Below are 17,500 nucleotides of genomic sequence, written 5' to 3'. Positions count from 1 at the left end.
GCAAACAAATCTGCTTTTCAACACCCACTTAGCATAACATCAAATCTGTGAAACTCCCATTTTTTCACTTTGGTGAAACCATTGTTCTAATAGATTTTTCCTCTTTTATCTCTGGAATTGATGGCCATAACTAATTCGTGGAAGGATGTTATTCTAATGATATTTGATTTTATCTAGTGAAATTATTGTAAGTTATTATTGAAATTATTATAATTATTATTGTCAAAATTAAAATTTTTATCATTACAACTATTAAAATTAATATTATTATTATTATGATTATTATTATTATTATTATTATTATTATTATTATTATTATTATTATTATTATTAATATTATATATATATATATATATATATGTATATATATATATATATATATATATATATATATATATATATATATATATATATATATATATATATATATATTTTCTTTTTTTTTAAATAACCACATACAATTAGTGCACAGCGTCCACAACGGTTTCAATGCTTCCAGAAGGCTAAATTTACTTGCATTTATTATAAACCAAAAATTGACATCGAAATAAAGGATTAAAAGTTATTCAAAAAATGACATGGATATATTTTTCTTTTATATAAGTCTGTCTTTAATACTTTGCTATGATATGGATAGATCATTCGCTAATCTATACTGAAAGGGGTTCGAGAAGCTTCTCTAATTTTCTATATTTTTAATTGCAACTTTTCTTAACATTTTAAATATGTTGATTACAAGTGAACTCGAGAATTGCAGGTTTGTTAAAAATTGTAACTAAATTACTCCTTTTTCGTATGTTCGATTTTCATATATCATACGTATAGATTCATATCCCTTCTCTTTGAAGATTTTCATATTCCTTATGGGGAACTTTCCTTTGAAAATAAAGTAAAGGAATTATTTTAAAAAATGTATATATATGCATTCTGTAATGACGTTACTAAATATAAAAAAGGTCATATCCTTTCTTCTTGAAAATTTTTATGTCGTATGGGAAACTTTACTTTGAAAATTACAATAAGAAATAAAAAAAAAAAATTGCATTCTGCAGTGACGTTACTGAAAAACAAAATGTCAAATGTGAAATTAATTTGCATTTATTAATTATTGATGTTCGCTCTTTCCTATAAAACTAAAATCTTCTTCTGGAATATATGCATATTTAATTTTTTTTTGTGTGCGTGTGTATACGTTTTGGGAAACCAAAAATACTTTGGAAAATTTTTGCGAAATTTGAATTCGAACATTTTATTAAAAAAAAAATGTAAGTTTCTCGTTCCCTTTGTTTCCCAACATGCGATTATAACCTGATCTAGTTTTGTTTGTATTTCAAAACAAATAACTCAACAGTAATAGAATTATGTCGCTAGAGATGGTCTTCTAAGACTCCCTAAAACATCTGCTCACCATTTTCCAGAAAGGTTGCAGGCAATGCAAGTACGTTACTTATTTTCTCTTGTTCGTAGCAAGCAATGTCTTGGCTTTCGTTTCCACAGTAAAAGTATTGCTTTGTTCGTGAAAATACGCTTCGTAGCCAAGATAAGAACAATACCCAACGCCTTGAACAACGTAATGGATTTTAAATCTTCATCAGGGTTATTGCTATGTTCGTGAAAATTAACTTTGGAGCCAAGACAAGAACAATGCCCAACGTCTTAAACAATATCTTGGATTTTATTTCTTCAACAGAAGTATCGCTTTGTTCGAGAAAATAGCTTCGTAGCCAAGTCAAGAACAATACCCAACGTCTTGAACAACGCCTGGGATTTCAGATCTTCATCATGATTATTGCTTTGTTCGTGAAAAAATTGCTTTGTATAAACACCAAGAATAATGCCCAACGTCTTGGGCTTTCATTTCCTCAATGAATGTATTGCTTTGTTCGTGAAAAGTCACCTCGTAGCAAAGACAAGAACAATGCCAAAAGTCGTGAACAACGTCTTTGATTTCATTTCTTTAACAGAACTATTGCTTTGTTCGTGAAAATTCTATTCGTAGAAAACCAAGAACAGTGTTCAACGTCTTGAATAATGTCTTGGTTTTAATTTTTTCAACAGAAATATTGCTTTGTTCGTGAACATTCACTTTGTAGCCAAGCCAAGAACAATGCCCAACGTCTTGAACAGCGTCCTGGATTTTATTTCTTCAACAGAAGTATTGCTTTGTTCGAGAAAATAGCTTCGTAGCCAAGTCAAGAACAAAACCCAACGTCTTGGACAACGCCTGGGGTTTCAGATCTTCATCATGATTATTGCTTTGTTCGTGAAAAATTGCTTCTTATAAACACCAAGAATAATGCCCAACGTCTTGGGCTTTCAGTTCCTCAATGAATGTATTGCTTTGTTCGTGAAAAGTCACCTCGTAGCAAAGGCAAGAACAATGCCAAAAGTCGTGAACAATGTCTTGGTTTTCATTTCTTCAACATAAGTATTGCTTTGTTCGTGAAAATTCACTTTGTAGCAAAACCAAGAACAATTTTCAACGTCTTGAACAATGTCTTGGTTTTTATTTTCTCACAGAAATATTGCTTTGTTCGTTAAAAATTGCTTTGTATCAAAAAAAAAAAAAAAATGCCCAATGTCTTGAATAACGTCTTGGCTTTCATTACTTCAACTGAAGTATTGCTTTGTTCGTGAAAAGTCCCTTCGTAACAAAACCAAAAAACAATGTCCAACATCTTGAACAACGTCTTGGCTTTCATTTTCCTAACGGAAGTATTCTTTTGTTCGCAAAAAAAAAAAAAAAAAAAAAAAGAAAAGAAAAAAAAACCGCTTGGTAGCAAAACCAAGAACAATGCCAGTCAGTGCGACTATTCACACCGCGAGGAACAAAGCAAGTCATAAAGCTGTCACGAAAATTATTCCTGTTTGCGAAGCTGTTTTTTTCCCCACGCAGAGTCACTCATTGCAATGCAACGTATGAATTAATTTGTTGAGAAATATGGTCCGAATGTAGATTATGGGGGCAGTATGTCAGCGTGTGCTCTTGGAGAGACCGTAAAATGTTGGGTGATGTTTATTCATGTACGTGAATGCTTGTTTGTTCACGGTATATACATTCTTGAATGTTTTGTAATTAAGTTATTTATTTGTAATGGACTATTGCTACTGGAGAGGCTCAAAATGTTACTTAATGTGCATTAGTATACTGTACACTAATGCTTGCTTCTTCACGGTATATACAATCTTGAATGTTTCAATATTAAATTATTTATTTATTTTTAATTTTTAATGACTATTGCTCCTGGAGAGGCTGAAAATGTTACTTAATATGCATTCATATAAATTAATGCTTGCTTCTTCACGGTATATATAATCTTGAATGTTTCAACATAAAATAATTTTATTTATTTTTAATGAACTATTGCCCCTGGAGAGGCTGAAAATATTTTTTTAGTTTCTTCATACATCTTACTGCTTGCTTCATCACGGTGTATACAATCTTAAATATTTTATTATCAATTTTCTTCATATCAGTACTGCTTGCTTCTTCACGGCATATACAATCTTAAATATTTTATTATCAATTTTCTTCATATCAGTACTGCTTGCTTGCTTCAATATTTTATTATCAATTTTCTTCATACACATTACTGCTTGCTTCATCACGGGGTATACAATCTTAAATATTTTATTATCAATTTTCTTCATATACATCACTGCTTGCTTCTTCATGGCATATACTATCTTAAATATTTTATTATCAATTTTCTTCATATACATCACTGCTTGCTTCTTCACGGCATATACAATCTTAAATATTTTATTATCAATTTTCTTCATATACATCACTGCTTGCTTCTTCACGGCATATACAATCTTAAATATTTTATTATCAATTTTCTTTATACATCACTGCTTGCTTCTTCACGGCATATACTATCTTAAATATTTTATTATCAATTTTCTTCATATACATCACTGCTTGCTTCTTCACGGCAAATACAATCTTAAATATTTTATTATCAATTTTCTTCATATACATCACTGCTTGCTTCTTCACGGCATATACAATCTTAAATATTTTATTATCAATTTTCTTCATATACATCACTGCTTGCTTCTTCACGGCATATACAATCTTAAATATTTTATTATCAATTTTCTTCATATACATCACTGCTTGCTTCTTCACGGCATATACAATCTTAAATATTTTATTATCAATTTTCTTTATACATCACTGCTTGCTTCTTCACGGCATATACTATCTTAAATATTTTATTATCAATTTTCTTCATATACATCACTGCTTGCTTCTTCACGGCATATACTATCTTAAATATTTTATTATCAATTTTCTTTATACATCACTGCTTGCTTCTTCACGGCATATACTATCTTAAATATTTTATTATCAATTTTCTTCATATACATCACTGCTTGCTTCTTCACGGCATATACAATCTTAAATATTTTATTATCAATTTTCTTCATATACATCACTGCTTGCTTCTTCACGGCATATACAATCTTAAATGCCATATGATTATTATTTTTTACTCAAGTTATTAACCCGTAATTAACCAGACTCCAATCGACATAAAAGACCCTTGATGTTATGATACTAAATTATCAATCATTCATAAATTGTTCACGACTTCAAATTATCTTAGTTTCTTGCACGATATTTGTTCTTATTTACAATTTGCAATTGACCAGATATTTGTTCTTATTTACAATTTGCAATTGACCAGATATTTGTTCTTATTTACAATTTGCAATTGACCAGATATTTGTTCTTATTTACAATTTGCAATCGACCAGATAATTGTTCTTATTTACAATTTGCAATTGACCAAAAATAGTCTGAAATCGACAATTTAACATTGATGAGATGTTTGTATCTTGAATTAAATCATAATTAAAAAGAAACTAAATTTTACGTCAATCTGGATTTGAGCTGCTGACTTGGAATGAAAAAACAAGCATTATCTATCCATTTATGATTAATCAGTTATGAATTCAATTCTCTCTCTCTCTCTCTCTCTCTCTCTCTCTCTCTCTCTCTCTCTCTCTCTCTCTCTCTCTCTCTCTCTCTCTCTCTCGTGTTATGTTAAATTCTCTTTAGTAGAAGCGACTGAAGAAGATAATCTGTTACGTCTTGGGAAAAAACAAATTAGTTTTTACCTGTTTTTTCATCTGTCTTGTTTCGGACATTTTCTCATTTCCTTTACCAAGGAGCTAATATGTTTTCTCTCTCTCTCTCTCTCTCTCTCTCTCTCTCTCTCTCTCTCTCTCTCTCTCTCTTCTCTCTCATCTCCTCTCTCTCTCTCTCTCTCTCTCTCTCTCTCTCTGCTTTTCTTTCGACATGATTTTGTCAATAGTACTAAAATGTAATCATGATCATATGGGAATTTTAAGGTTCCTCATATTCAATTGTTCTCGATTTAATTCTGGGTAGTAATTTTAAATTTGGAGTTCTCTTAAAGACCTAAGACCCTAATTAAATCTTGATTTAGTCAGGTTAAACTTGGAATCAGGGTTAATTTGAACTTGAAATCTGGACCTGGAATCAGGATTAATTTGAACTTGGAATTGGGACCTGGAATCAGGATTAATTGGAACTTGGAATCTGGACCTGGAATTAGGATTAACTTGAACTTGGAATCGGGACATGGAATCAGGATTAATTGGAACTGGAATCTGAACCTGGAATTAGGATTAACGAACTTGGAATCGGGACCTGGAATCAGGATTAATTGGAACTTGGAATCTGAACCTGGAATTAGGATTAACTTGAACTTGGAATCGGGACCTGGAATCAGGATTAATTCTAACCTGGAATCAGGATTAATTCTAACCTGGAATCAGGATTAATTCTAACTTGGAAGCTGCACCTGGAATCAGGATTGAATCTTAACTAGGAATCTGGGCCTGGAATCAGGATTAATTCTAACTTAGAATATTGACCTGGAATCAGGATTAATTTTAACTTGGAGGATGGACCTGGAATCAGGATTAATTCTAACCTGGAATCTAGCCCTGGGATCGATTAATTCTAACTTGGAATCTGGACTTGGAATCAGGGTCAATACTAACTAGGAATCTGAACCTGGAATCCGGATTAATTCTAACTTGGAAGCTGCACCTGGAATAATAGTTAGTTACAACTTAGAATCTGGACCTGGAATCAGGATTAATTTTTAATTGGAATCTTGACATGGAATCAAGAATGATTCTGAAGTTGGGCTCAAAACTGAATCTGGATTTTCGGGCCATAATTAAATTTGGTTACGGTGCCAGCATTGTTAATTTGTGTATGGCACTAAGATTATATCTTGCCTGGGGCTTGAGTTAATCTGGTATAGGGGTCAGAATTGAATTGGATCAGGGGGTCAGTAGGTCAGAATTAATTCTGAAGTTTGTTCAAGATCCTTTCTTGGCTTCTATTGCGATTATATTTGTTGATATTATTTATAGTAAATAACAAGTTACTTTTTGTTTTTGGAAGAGACATAGATCATAATGTATTTTGGGTAGATATTGTAAATCCAAAGAATATTTAGTATGAGATTTGTTTTATAAGTAATAGATCAGTTTCTAATTTTAAGTGTTGCATACGAGGGTAATTTTTCATTTTTTTTTTTTCATTTTATTAATTTTTTATACAACTAATCTCAAAATAATCCCAAAAATAATGAGCTCAATATACTAATGATGATCCGACAGGATTACTCTGATTATATTCCACCTTTTTTAATATATTATCAGAAATTAATCCTGACTTTTCTCCCGTGAATAAGGTTTTTAAAAGAAAAATAATGAAATGCTTAAATTGAAACACACGTACATCCGGATTTACAGAAAGTTTTCTTTCATTAGCAATGGGGTTTTTAAATTATAGCCAGACAAAGAGGGTGAGGTAGCGGTGGTTAATTTGTGTTGTCCAGGTATTTCAGAAGGGTGGAAGTGGCGAGCATGGAGAACACGAGAGGCTCAGGGAGACTTTTCAGATATGAATTTAGGGAGGATAGGGGTTCGTATGAGAGAGAGAGAGAGAGAGAGAGAGAGAGAGAGAGAGAGAGAGAGAGAGAGAGAGAGATTTTTACGGTACTGGGTTGACATATTTCATGGAAGGAATGTTGTTAATTGAGAGAGAGAGAGAGAGAGAGGAGAGAGAGAGAGAGAGAGAGAGAGAGAGAGAGAGAGAGAGAGAGAGAGAGATTACGATACTGGGTAGACATTTCATTGGAGGAATAGATTATAGTAAATTGAGAGAGAGAGAGAGAGAGAGAGAGAGGAGGAGAGAGAGAGAGAGAGAGAGAGAGGAGAGAGAGAGAGAGATTATTACGGTACTGGGTAGACATATTTCATGGAAGGTATAGATTGTTAAATGAGAGAGAGAGAGAGAGAGAGAGAGAGAGAGAGAGAGAGAGGAGAGAGAGAGAGAGAGAGAGAGAGAGAGAGATATTATTATTACGGTACTGGGTAGACATATTTCATTAAAGGCATATTGTTAATTGAGAGAGAGAGAGAGAGAGAGAGAGAGAGGAGAGAGAGAGAGAGGAGAGAGAGAGAGAGAGAGAGATTATTACGGTACTGGGTAGACATATTTCATTAAAGGAATAGATTGTTAAGAGAGAGAGAGAGAGAGAGAGAGAGAGAGAGAGAGAGAGAGAGAGAGAGAGAGAGAGAGAGAGATTATTACGGTACTGGTTAGACATATTTCATGGAAGGAATAGATTGTTAATTAAGAGAGAGAGAGAGAGAGAGGAGAGAGAGAGAGAGAGAGAGAGAGAGAGAGAGATACTTATGGCAGTGGGTAGACGCATTTCGTTGGAGGAATAGTTATATTGTTAATTGAGAGAGAGAGAGAGAGAGAGAGAGAGAGAGAGAGAGAGAGATTGGGTAATTTGTAGTGGAGGTGCATTGAGAGAGAGAGAGAGAGAGAGAGAGAGAGAGAGAGAGAGAGAGAGAGAGAGAGAGAGAGATCTATTAATAGGAGGTTGGTGACTGTATGTTAGAACTAAGATAAAGAGGGGCAGTTAGAGAAAGCGAGATGAACAAAGGAAAACAAAAACAATGTTTGTTTTTTTTTCATTCTCTGGCTGGAAGGGCAATTACCTTCCGAGTGTTTCTGAGCTTTCTTCTAAAGCAGCGGTATTAAAGCTGGGCTGAGGACTGGGGATAGGGATTGGGATAGTAGGCGAGGGGGGTGGGTGGGGTTTGACTGCCCTGGAGCAACTAACTACCACTGTTTAATTCGTCCGCTTGATCGTCTAACGTACTTGACTTTGCTATCGAGCAGACGAGGGATTTGCAGCGCTTTGATAAAGCTGGTCTGTTCAGTCCATTCATTTATCTTTCTTTTTTCTTTTTTTTTTTTAAGTAGTGTCGTTTGTTGTTGGATTGTTTCGTCTTACTGTTTTCCCTCTTGTTATCTTGTTCATTTATTTGAGTTTTCTGTTTACTACGTAGCCTGTGAAATGGTTTTCTATAACCAGATAGTCCACAGCTTACAAGATTCTCAGTTACAAACACTAATCCAATTGAAATTGTAAATCTCAGATATTACATACAGTACACTGTAAAAAAAAAAAAAAAAAAAAAAAAAAAAAAAAAAAAAAAAAAAAAAAAAAAAAAAAAAAAAAAAAATAAAAAAAAAAAAAAAAAAAAGTAATATACTGTTCTCAGACGTAATTCAGTAAAATACAGTCGACCGTAATTTTTACCCTACTTTAATATCTTGTAATATCTTTTACGGGTTGGTGACTGTAAAAACAGTACTTTATGTCAATATATCCTTTTTTAAAACCGGTAAATGTCTCGCAACATTTATTCCAGGATTTTTACCGTTTTTAGGGCAAATTTTTGAGTATAATAAAACAGTATATAATTTAATGTAGTAAGCAAGAAGTCGTATTCAATATAAAACGGGAATACTCGTTGACATTTGCAGTTGAAAATCGTAGGTATGCGTGCTAGCTGTAGTTGAAAATCGTAGGTTATGGTGCTAGCTGTAGTTGAAAATCGTAGGTTATGGTGCTAGCTGTAGTTGAAAATCGCAGGATATGGTGCTAGCTGTAGTTGAAAATCGTAGGTTATGGTGCTAGCTGTAGTTGAAAATCGTAGGTTATGGTGCTAACTGTACCCCTACCCTAGGCCAAAATGTAACAAAATTCGACTTACAAACGTACAAAGAATTCGACTTATGAACAATGCTATCTACAAACAAACGACTTACAAACAGCTTCTTGGAACTTTAAGTTTGTCAGTTGTGGACTTTCTGTATGTGGAGTCAATGGCATTTTTTAGTTTGTTGCAATATACTCATGAGTTTATCGTTTACTAAGTGGTTTGCGAAATACTTTTGTGTATGTGAAGCTAATGGCATTTCAGTAGATTACTGCAATATAATCCTAATTTTTATCTATTCAGATATCACAAGACTATTATATACCTATTTGTTTATATGTTTGTATTTAATTCACTCCCGAAAAAAAATATTTATGACTTATTTAATTTTAGCAACTGTGGCCATTTAATTACTCCGTCCATTTTCGAAAGTAATCATAATAGCGAAATGCCAATTAAATACACTTGGTCATGTATTCGAAATAGCTTGTTTTGATACTTTCCAATTTTAATTGCATGTTATTGTAATGTTAGCTTGTGCAAAAACAAGGAAAGGAACTTTAATGTCCAGTACTTGTGAAATTATATGTACAGTAGGTCGCAAAGGGGTAACGAAGTCACTGCATTTTTTTTTTTTTTTTTTTTTTGTATATAAATATATTAGTTAGATTAAAGGCCGTGGACACGAGGTCACTTTACAGCGCTATTTAGCATCTCGGTTCCAAACTTTGGACCAATTAGTAATTGAATGATACATTCCCGTGAACCAACGTCACAAACTAGTATAAATAGGTGTCAAAAAATTAGTCTCAAGTTTCTGTATTAGAATCATCTCTTAAAAGAATAAACAGTTTTTTAACTGCAACAAAATTCAAAATGATAAAAACGAAAGTAATTGCCAATTTGTTCGAAGGTTTGACGGCAAGTTACTGTCACAAAAATTAGTCTTAAGCTATCGTATTTTCTCGCTTTCGAATCATCTCTAAAACGAATAAACACCCAAGATTGCAACAAAAGTTAAAGTTCTATGATCGATAATAATTGCATTTTGGTACGAAGGTTTGACGACAGGATGCTGGTAAACACGGCTGGTTTTAATCTATCCTTTTGCTGGGGAAAAGACAGCAAAACAAGATACCTCAAGCCTCGTAGTAAGGGAGGAGAGCTGCCTTGGAAGTGCAAATCTAACCGATTTATGTGACCTGGGCGCCTGTGTGAAAAATACGGCCAGCGCCGGGAGCTGCAGTTGCTTCGCAAAGTTAATTGGCGAGTGCTGGCAGTGCTGGGGATCGGTCACATTGACTGGGAATGGAGGAGGCGTGGAGAAGGTTGATGATTTAATGGGTAAATTAAAGATAAAAGGATGATTTAATGGGTAAATCAAATATAAAAGGATGATTTAATGGGTAAATTAAATAAAAAAGATGATTTAATGGGTAAAGAAAAAAAGGAGGATTTAATGGGTAAATTAAAAAAAGATGATTAAATGGGTAAATTAGAGAACAAAAGGATGATTTAATGGGTAGATTAAAGAAAAAGGATGATTTAATTACTAAATTAGAGAAAAAAAGGGTGATTTAATGGGTAAATTAAAGAAAAAAGATGATATGGCTAAATTTAAGAAAAAAAGATGATATAATGGGTAAATTAAAGAAAAAAAGATGATATAATGGCTAAATTCAATAAAAAAAGATTTAATTCGTGTGTGTGTGTGGGGGGGGGTAAATTTGATTTTAAATGCTAATGTAACTAATAACTAGGTTTCATTTACAATCCCAACCTTACATGTCATTGTGTGTGTGTGTGTGTGTGTGTGAGAGAGAGAGAGAGAGAGAGAGAGAGAGAGAGAGAGAGAGAGAGAGAGAGAGAGAGAGAAGATATGGTCATACCATAAGAATAAATGTCAGTTAAGTCAAGCATCTAGAGGAGACCATAAGAATAATGTCAGTCACACATCTAATTTATGGGATATTTTGAGGGAGACTGAAGATGTTTGTCTAAGACACTTGAAATACTTTTATACCATTGCCAAGAACATCACTGGTGTCGTCTTTCGGATGTGATGCTCCGATGTCACCTATTTGAAGACCCATTACACCTCTGTTTATCGCCTCGTAAATGGAGTCGTTTGACAGTGAATTTTTTTTTCATGTGTATTGAAAAACAACTTTTATGTTTTTTGCTACGTCCTCCAAAAACTTTTTTTTTCTCTTTTTCTTTTTTTTAAGATGACATAAATCTGGGGTACTTTGTCATGAGCCTTGACTCTTGTACTTATTTTGTGGTCTTTTTGATGACACTATCAATCATTTTATGACCGGCAGATGCTCATTTGATGTGGTATGAGGATGTAAATTGTTAAGTATGCTGCTTTTTTATTTGGCATTGCTGCTTTTGAGTTGAATTTGTTATATATTTCAAGTATTTATTTCATTTATTGGTTTTTGTAAATTATTTAAGCTAAATAGACTGTTTTGCCCTTTGAATGAATAAGACGACATTCTTGGTCATGAAATTTTATGGCATATATGTAAGATTCGGCCCTCTCTCTCTCTCTCTCTCTCTCTCTCTCTCTCTCTCTCTCTCTCTCTCTCTCTCTCTCTCTCTGATGGAGTGACCCAAACCCGTTAACCCAAGAAGCCAGCGTGCCTCTCTGGACCTGAGCACTTAAGTTATGTAAAGTTTGGAACATGCTGCAGCTATTCGAGGCAGCTTTGACGTTCTTCCTTAAGCGTTGCAAGTCAGGAAAATGGATTGTGGGATGTACTACTTCAAAAGGAAGTCCGGTAGTTCGTTGGGGTTGGAAATAATAATAATAGTATGTATTTCCATATACACAATTATTCGTTTATAAAAGTTGCTAGGGCATTGATAACGAAGTATGCTGAAGTGCGAGTTAACATTGACATGACGTTTTGTATGGAATATTGTGACTTGGTTGAGAAGTTTATTAAATTAATATATCGAAAGGAACGTTTTCTATAGATAGTTACGATTTGCTTAAGAAGTTTATGAAAATATATTGAAATGCAAATTTGGTAAAAATATGATGTATCTGAGAAAGAAGCTTGGTCATTGTTTGGTGGAGTGGGGGTTAATTTCATAAATCATCTAATATTTCAATGGTTATTATTAGTATTATTATTATTATTATTATTATTATTATTATTATTATTATTACTTGCTAAGCTACATCCCTAGTTGGAAAAGCAGGATGCTATAAGCCCAGAGGCTCCAACAGGGAAAATAGCCCAGTGAGGAAAGTAAAGAAGGAAAAATGAAATATTTTAAGAACAGCCACATTAAAATAAATATTTCCTATATAAACCATGAAAACTTCAACAAAACCAGAGGAAGAGAAATAAGAATTGTGTCCGAGCGTACCCTCAAGCAAGAAAACTCTGTCTACAGATTATATATATGCCAGGCAGTTGTTATGACGTAACTTTTTTCATTAAAGATTCAACTTTATCATATCAGCAAAAACATATTTTTTTTGTCAAACTTTTTTATTTTATTAAATTTTCTTTATTTATAGCATCAAGACTATTAATTATCTTTAATGTTGGGGCCTACTGCTTAATGTGGAATTCGAACTGCAGCTCAAGCAATAGAGCACCCTGTTTACATTACTCTTTCTCCTAATTGAAATGAAGAACTAAATGTCAAGCACTGGTCCTTCCTTATTTCAAATGATTTAAAGAAAGAATGAATCGTGTAGTAGTTTTTATTTAAGAAACTGGAAGACTTTTGAAAAGGCCTGTTACATTTATTTGCCGGTACATTTTTGGTAAATGAAAAAAAATTTTTTTTTAGGAAGTTTATTATTCAAAATTTGGTTCGCCACAGTGTCTTATGACACTACAAGGAAATTTTTTAATAGTCGCTGTGACATTTTAGGGAAATTTGATAATAGTCGCAATAATTTATTTCATGTTTTGTGCAAACACTGTAGCAGAGTAACAGTCTTGATGACGTAATACTTTGTCGTCTACATAAGTTGATGGCCCAATCCTCATTGCCTAGCGTGGTGATGAAAATGGCCAATTCCCAGACATGGCTAAGGATATGTCTGAGGCTTTTGTCCTGCAATGGACTAGAAACGGCTGCATTTTTTTGTGTTGAATGCATAAGTATAAAAAGAAATGCATTACAATATTTCTTACTACCTGACATCTATAATAAATTCCCGTACTTCATAAATACTTCAATAAAACTTTGGAAATAATGATAATAATAATAATAATAATAATAATAATAATAATAAATGCTTAATGCATAAGCATAACATAGATAGTATTACAATATAGTAACTCGACTATCTGACATCTATAATAAACTCACATTCTCCATAAATAAAAGTTAAAAAAAAAGGCCGTAAAAAATTGAAAATATTCCCAAACTTGGTATCCGAAGAGCTCATCATAATGAAAATTGAGTATTTTGTCCGGCATCCTTTTCGGTCAATTAATTCCGGCAGACGACTAGGCTTAGAAGACGCCGTATCGTAAACAACTTGAGGAGGCCGACTCTCCTAAGAGCCGCTTCCCATTCGGCTGTTATAACGTGCCGGTGTAGAAGAGTCTTGAATCCCGCCCCCTCCCCCTTCCTCTCTTCCTCTTCTCCCCCTTCCTCCTCCCTCATTCCTCTGCCCCCTTCTATCTTTCCCCCTTCCTCCTCCCTCATTTCCTAGTCCCCTTCTATCTTTCCCCCTCCACTTCTTCCTCCCCCTTCCCTCTTTCCATCTCCCCTTCCCCTACCCCTCTCCCCTTCTTCCTCTTCCTCTTCCCTTCTTCCTCCTCTCCCCTTCTTCCTCTTCCTCTTCCCTTCTTCCTCCTCTCCCCTTCTTCCTCCTATACCTCCTCATTTTCCTCCTCTCCCCATTCCTCCTCCCTCTTTCCCCGCTCTCCTCCTTCCTCCTCCCTTTTTCTCCGCTCTCCTCCTTCCCTCTTTCCACCGCCCCTACTACTCTTCTACTACCCCTCTCCCCTTCCTCCTCCCCTCTCCCCTTCCTCCTCCCCCTCCCCTACCCCTCTCCTCTTCTTCTTCCCCCTCCCCTACCCCTCTTCCCTTCCTCTTCCCCTACCCCTCTTCTCCTCCTCCTCCCCTACCCCTCTTCCCTTCCTCCTCCCTCTTTCCTTGCCCCCCTTCCCCTTCCCATACCTCCTTCCCTCTTTCCCCTACTCCTCTCCCCTTACTCCTTCCCCTACCCCTCTCCCCTTTCCTCCTCCCCCTACCCCTCTCCTCTTCACGCTCCCTCCTCTTCCCCGTCATCTTCCTCCCTACCCTTTCCTTTCCTATTTCCTCCACGAGATGAAGTTGAGGTCACAACCTCCTCTCTATGCCAGTGAGGGAGTTCAAATTGGCCGTTGTTTTCAGTGAATTATTGAACAATGAAGTCACTTTCTGGTAAGGAGAGAGAGAGAGAGAGAGAGAGAGAGAGAGAGAGAGAGAGAGAGAGAGAGAGAGAGAGAGAGAGAGAGAAGGTGGGGGTAGATTAGACATTAAAGCTACATAATGTCAATATTCACTACCAGTAACATTAATGATATTTATTGAGTCACAACGGGGTAAAGGATACGGATAAGCTTTGGGATTTTAGGCTTTCAGTGAAAAGTCATAGGAGTTATAATTTTTACACAAACACACAAACCATATACATACATGTGTATATACAGAATATATATATATATATATATATATATATATATATATATATATATATATATATATATATATATATATATATGTATTATATATATATATTATATATATTACATATATTATATATATATATATATATATATATATATATATATATATATATATATATATATATATATATTAATTATATATATATTAATTGTATATATTATATATATATATTAATTGTATATTTTATATATATATATATATATATATATATATATATATATTATATACATTTATATATGTATGTATATATATTATATATATGTAAATGTATATATATGTATATATATATATATATATATATATATATATTATACAAATATATCATATATATGTATGTGTATATATATATATATATATATATATATATATATATATATATATATATATATATATATATATTATATACATATATATTATACATATATATATATATATATATATATATATATATATATATATATATATATATATATATATAACAATTTATTTATTTATTCATTTATTTACACACACATACTTATGGGTGTGGGTGGGTGTATGTTGAGTGTATTTGTATACGTTGTTCCCCATGAAAGAAAAGAATTACCTCCCATATATACATGTACGAAGTATCTATTTTTTTTTTTTTAGCTATGAAAATCCAATCTATATTCACCCTACCCTAGTGGCTTTACATGGATACTATATAGCTACCTCTAAGCCGAAGTATTGATATGGAGACCATTAATTGCTTTTCTCGATTGAGCCGGCCCTACACACGCCTTTTAATCGGAGTAATCTCACAACCGCGACACGGGTTTCAATAACGCCTGAATTACTCTTCTACTTTGATTTATCCTTAATCTTCGAGATGAAGAGCTGACGAGTACTGCAATTTACTTCACTTCTCGTAATCTGTCAATTTTCTATTACGACAGATGAAAATCCATAGAATTGGTGTTTATAGATATTTTTCCATTGATGTCAAAGGTACTCTTATGATGAATATTTTTTAGGATAAAATAGCTGTCACCGATGTGTATTTTTCGGGATTAAATAGCTGTCACCCGATATATATTTGTCGGGATTAAATAGCTGTCACCCGATATTTGTTTGTCGGGATTAAATAGCTGTCACCCGATGTATGTTTGTCGGGATTAAATAGCTGTCACCCGATGTATGTTTATCGAGATTAAATAGCTGTCACCTGATGTATGTTTGTCGAGATTAAATAGCTGTCACACGATGTATGTTTGTCGGGATTAAATAGCTGTCACCCGATATATGTTTGTCGGGATTAAATAGCTGTCAGCCGATATATGTTTGTCGGGATTAAATAGCTGTCACCCTATGTATGTTTGTCGGGATTAAATAGCTGTCACCCAATGTATGTTTGTCGGGATTAAATAGCTGTCACCCGATGTATGTTTGTCGAGATTAAATAGCTGTCACACGATGTATGTTTGTCGGGATTAAATAGCTGTCACCCGATGTATGTTTTTCGGGATTAAATAGCAGGCACCCGATGTATGTTTGTCGGGATTAAATAGCGGTCACCCGATGTATGTTTGTCGGGATTAAATAGCTGTCACCCGATGTATGTTTTTCGGGATTAAATAGCTGTCACCCGATGTATGTTTGTCCGGATTAAATAGCTGTCACCCGATGTATGTTTGTCCGGATTAAATAGCTGTCACCCGATGTATGTTTGTCGGGATTAAATAGCGGTCACCCGATGTGTGTTTGTCGGGATTAAATAGCTGTCACCCGATGTGTGTTTGTCGGGATTAAATAGCGGTCACCCGATGTATGTTTGTCGGGATTAAATAGCGGTCACCCGATGTATGTTTGTCGGGATTAAATAGCTGTCACCCGATGTACGTTTGTCGGGATTAAATAGCTGTCACCCGATGTACGTTTGTCGGGATTAAATAGCTGGCACCCGATGTAAGTTTGTCGGGATTAAATAGCTGTCACCCGATGTACGTTTGTCGGGATTATATAGCTGTCACCCGATGTACGTTTGTCGGGATTAAATAGCGGTCACCTGATGTATGTTTGTCGGGATTAAATAGCTGTCACCCGATGTATGATTGTCGGGATTAAATAGCTGTCGCCCGATGTATATTTGTCGTGATTAAATAACTGTCACCCTATGTATAATTGTCTGGATTAAATAGCTGTCACCGATGTATATTTGTCGGGATTAAATAGCTGTCATGATGTATATTTTTCCGGATTAAATAACTGCCACCTTATGTGTATTTGTCAGGATTAGATAACTGTCACCTGATGTATATTTATCTGGATTAAATAGCTTTCACCGGTGTATATTTGAGTGCCATAGATAGCTGCCCCCTATGGTTTGAAATAGTTATTTTGGCTGTGGGTATAGCTGAGATTCTGGCAAGAGAATAAATTGACAAAGATGTGAGAGAGAGAGAGAGAGAGAGAGAGAGAGAGAGAGAGAGAGAGAGAGAGAGAGAGAGAGAGAGAGAGAGAGAGAGATGGAAGCGTTTGATGCAAATGAAAGTCAGGCAATTACACATGAGCGAACGCACTGAAAGGAAGGCGAGACTCATTGACTAAAAAACTACATCTGACAGAAGAAGAAGAAGCAGCTGCGAGCTGCAGACAAGACAAGAGGAAGAAAGAGGGTCAATAATGAGATTGTTTCATATAATATATATATATATATATATATATATATATATATATATATATATAT

General features: G+C 34.2%; 1 protein-coding gene across 4 annotated transcripts in view; it reads left to right on the top strand.

The window, feature by feature from the left end:
• Positions 1-17,500, top strand: part of LOC137657633 (band 7 protein AGAP004871-like) — a 980,999-nt gene that overhangs the window by 514,156 nt on the left and 449,343 nt on the right. The gene's annotated exons all lie outside the window — the stretch shown is intronic.

The sequence above is a fragment of the Palaemon carinicauda genome, chromosome 18 (genome assembly GCF_036898095.1).
Source record: "Palaemon carinicauda isolate YSFRI2023 chromosome 18, ASM3689809v2, whole genome shotgun sequence".
Lineage (NCBI taxonomy): Eukaryota > Metazoa > Arthropoda > Malacostraca > Decapoda > Palaemonidae > Palaemon > Palaemon carinicauda.
Note: the sequence above shows the minus strand (reverse complement) of the source record. Positions and strands in the feature narration are given on the sequence as shown.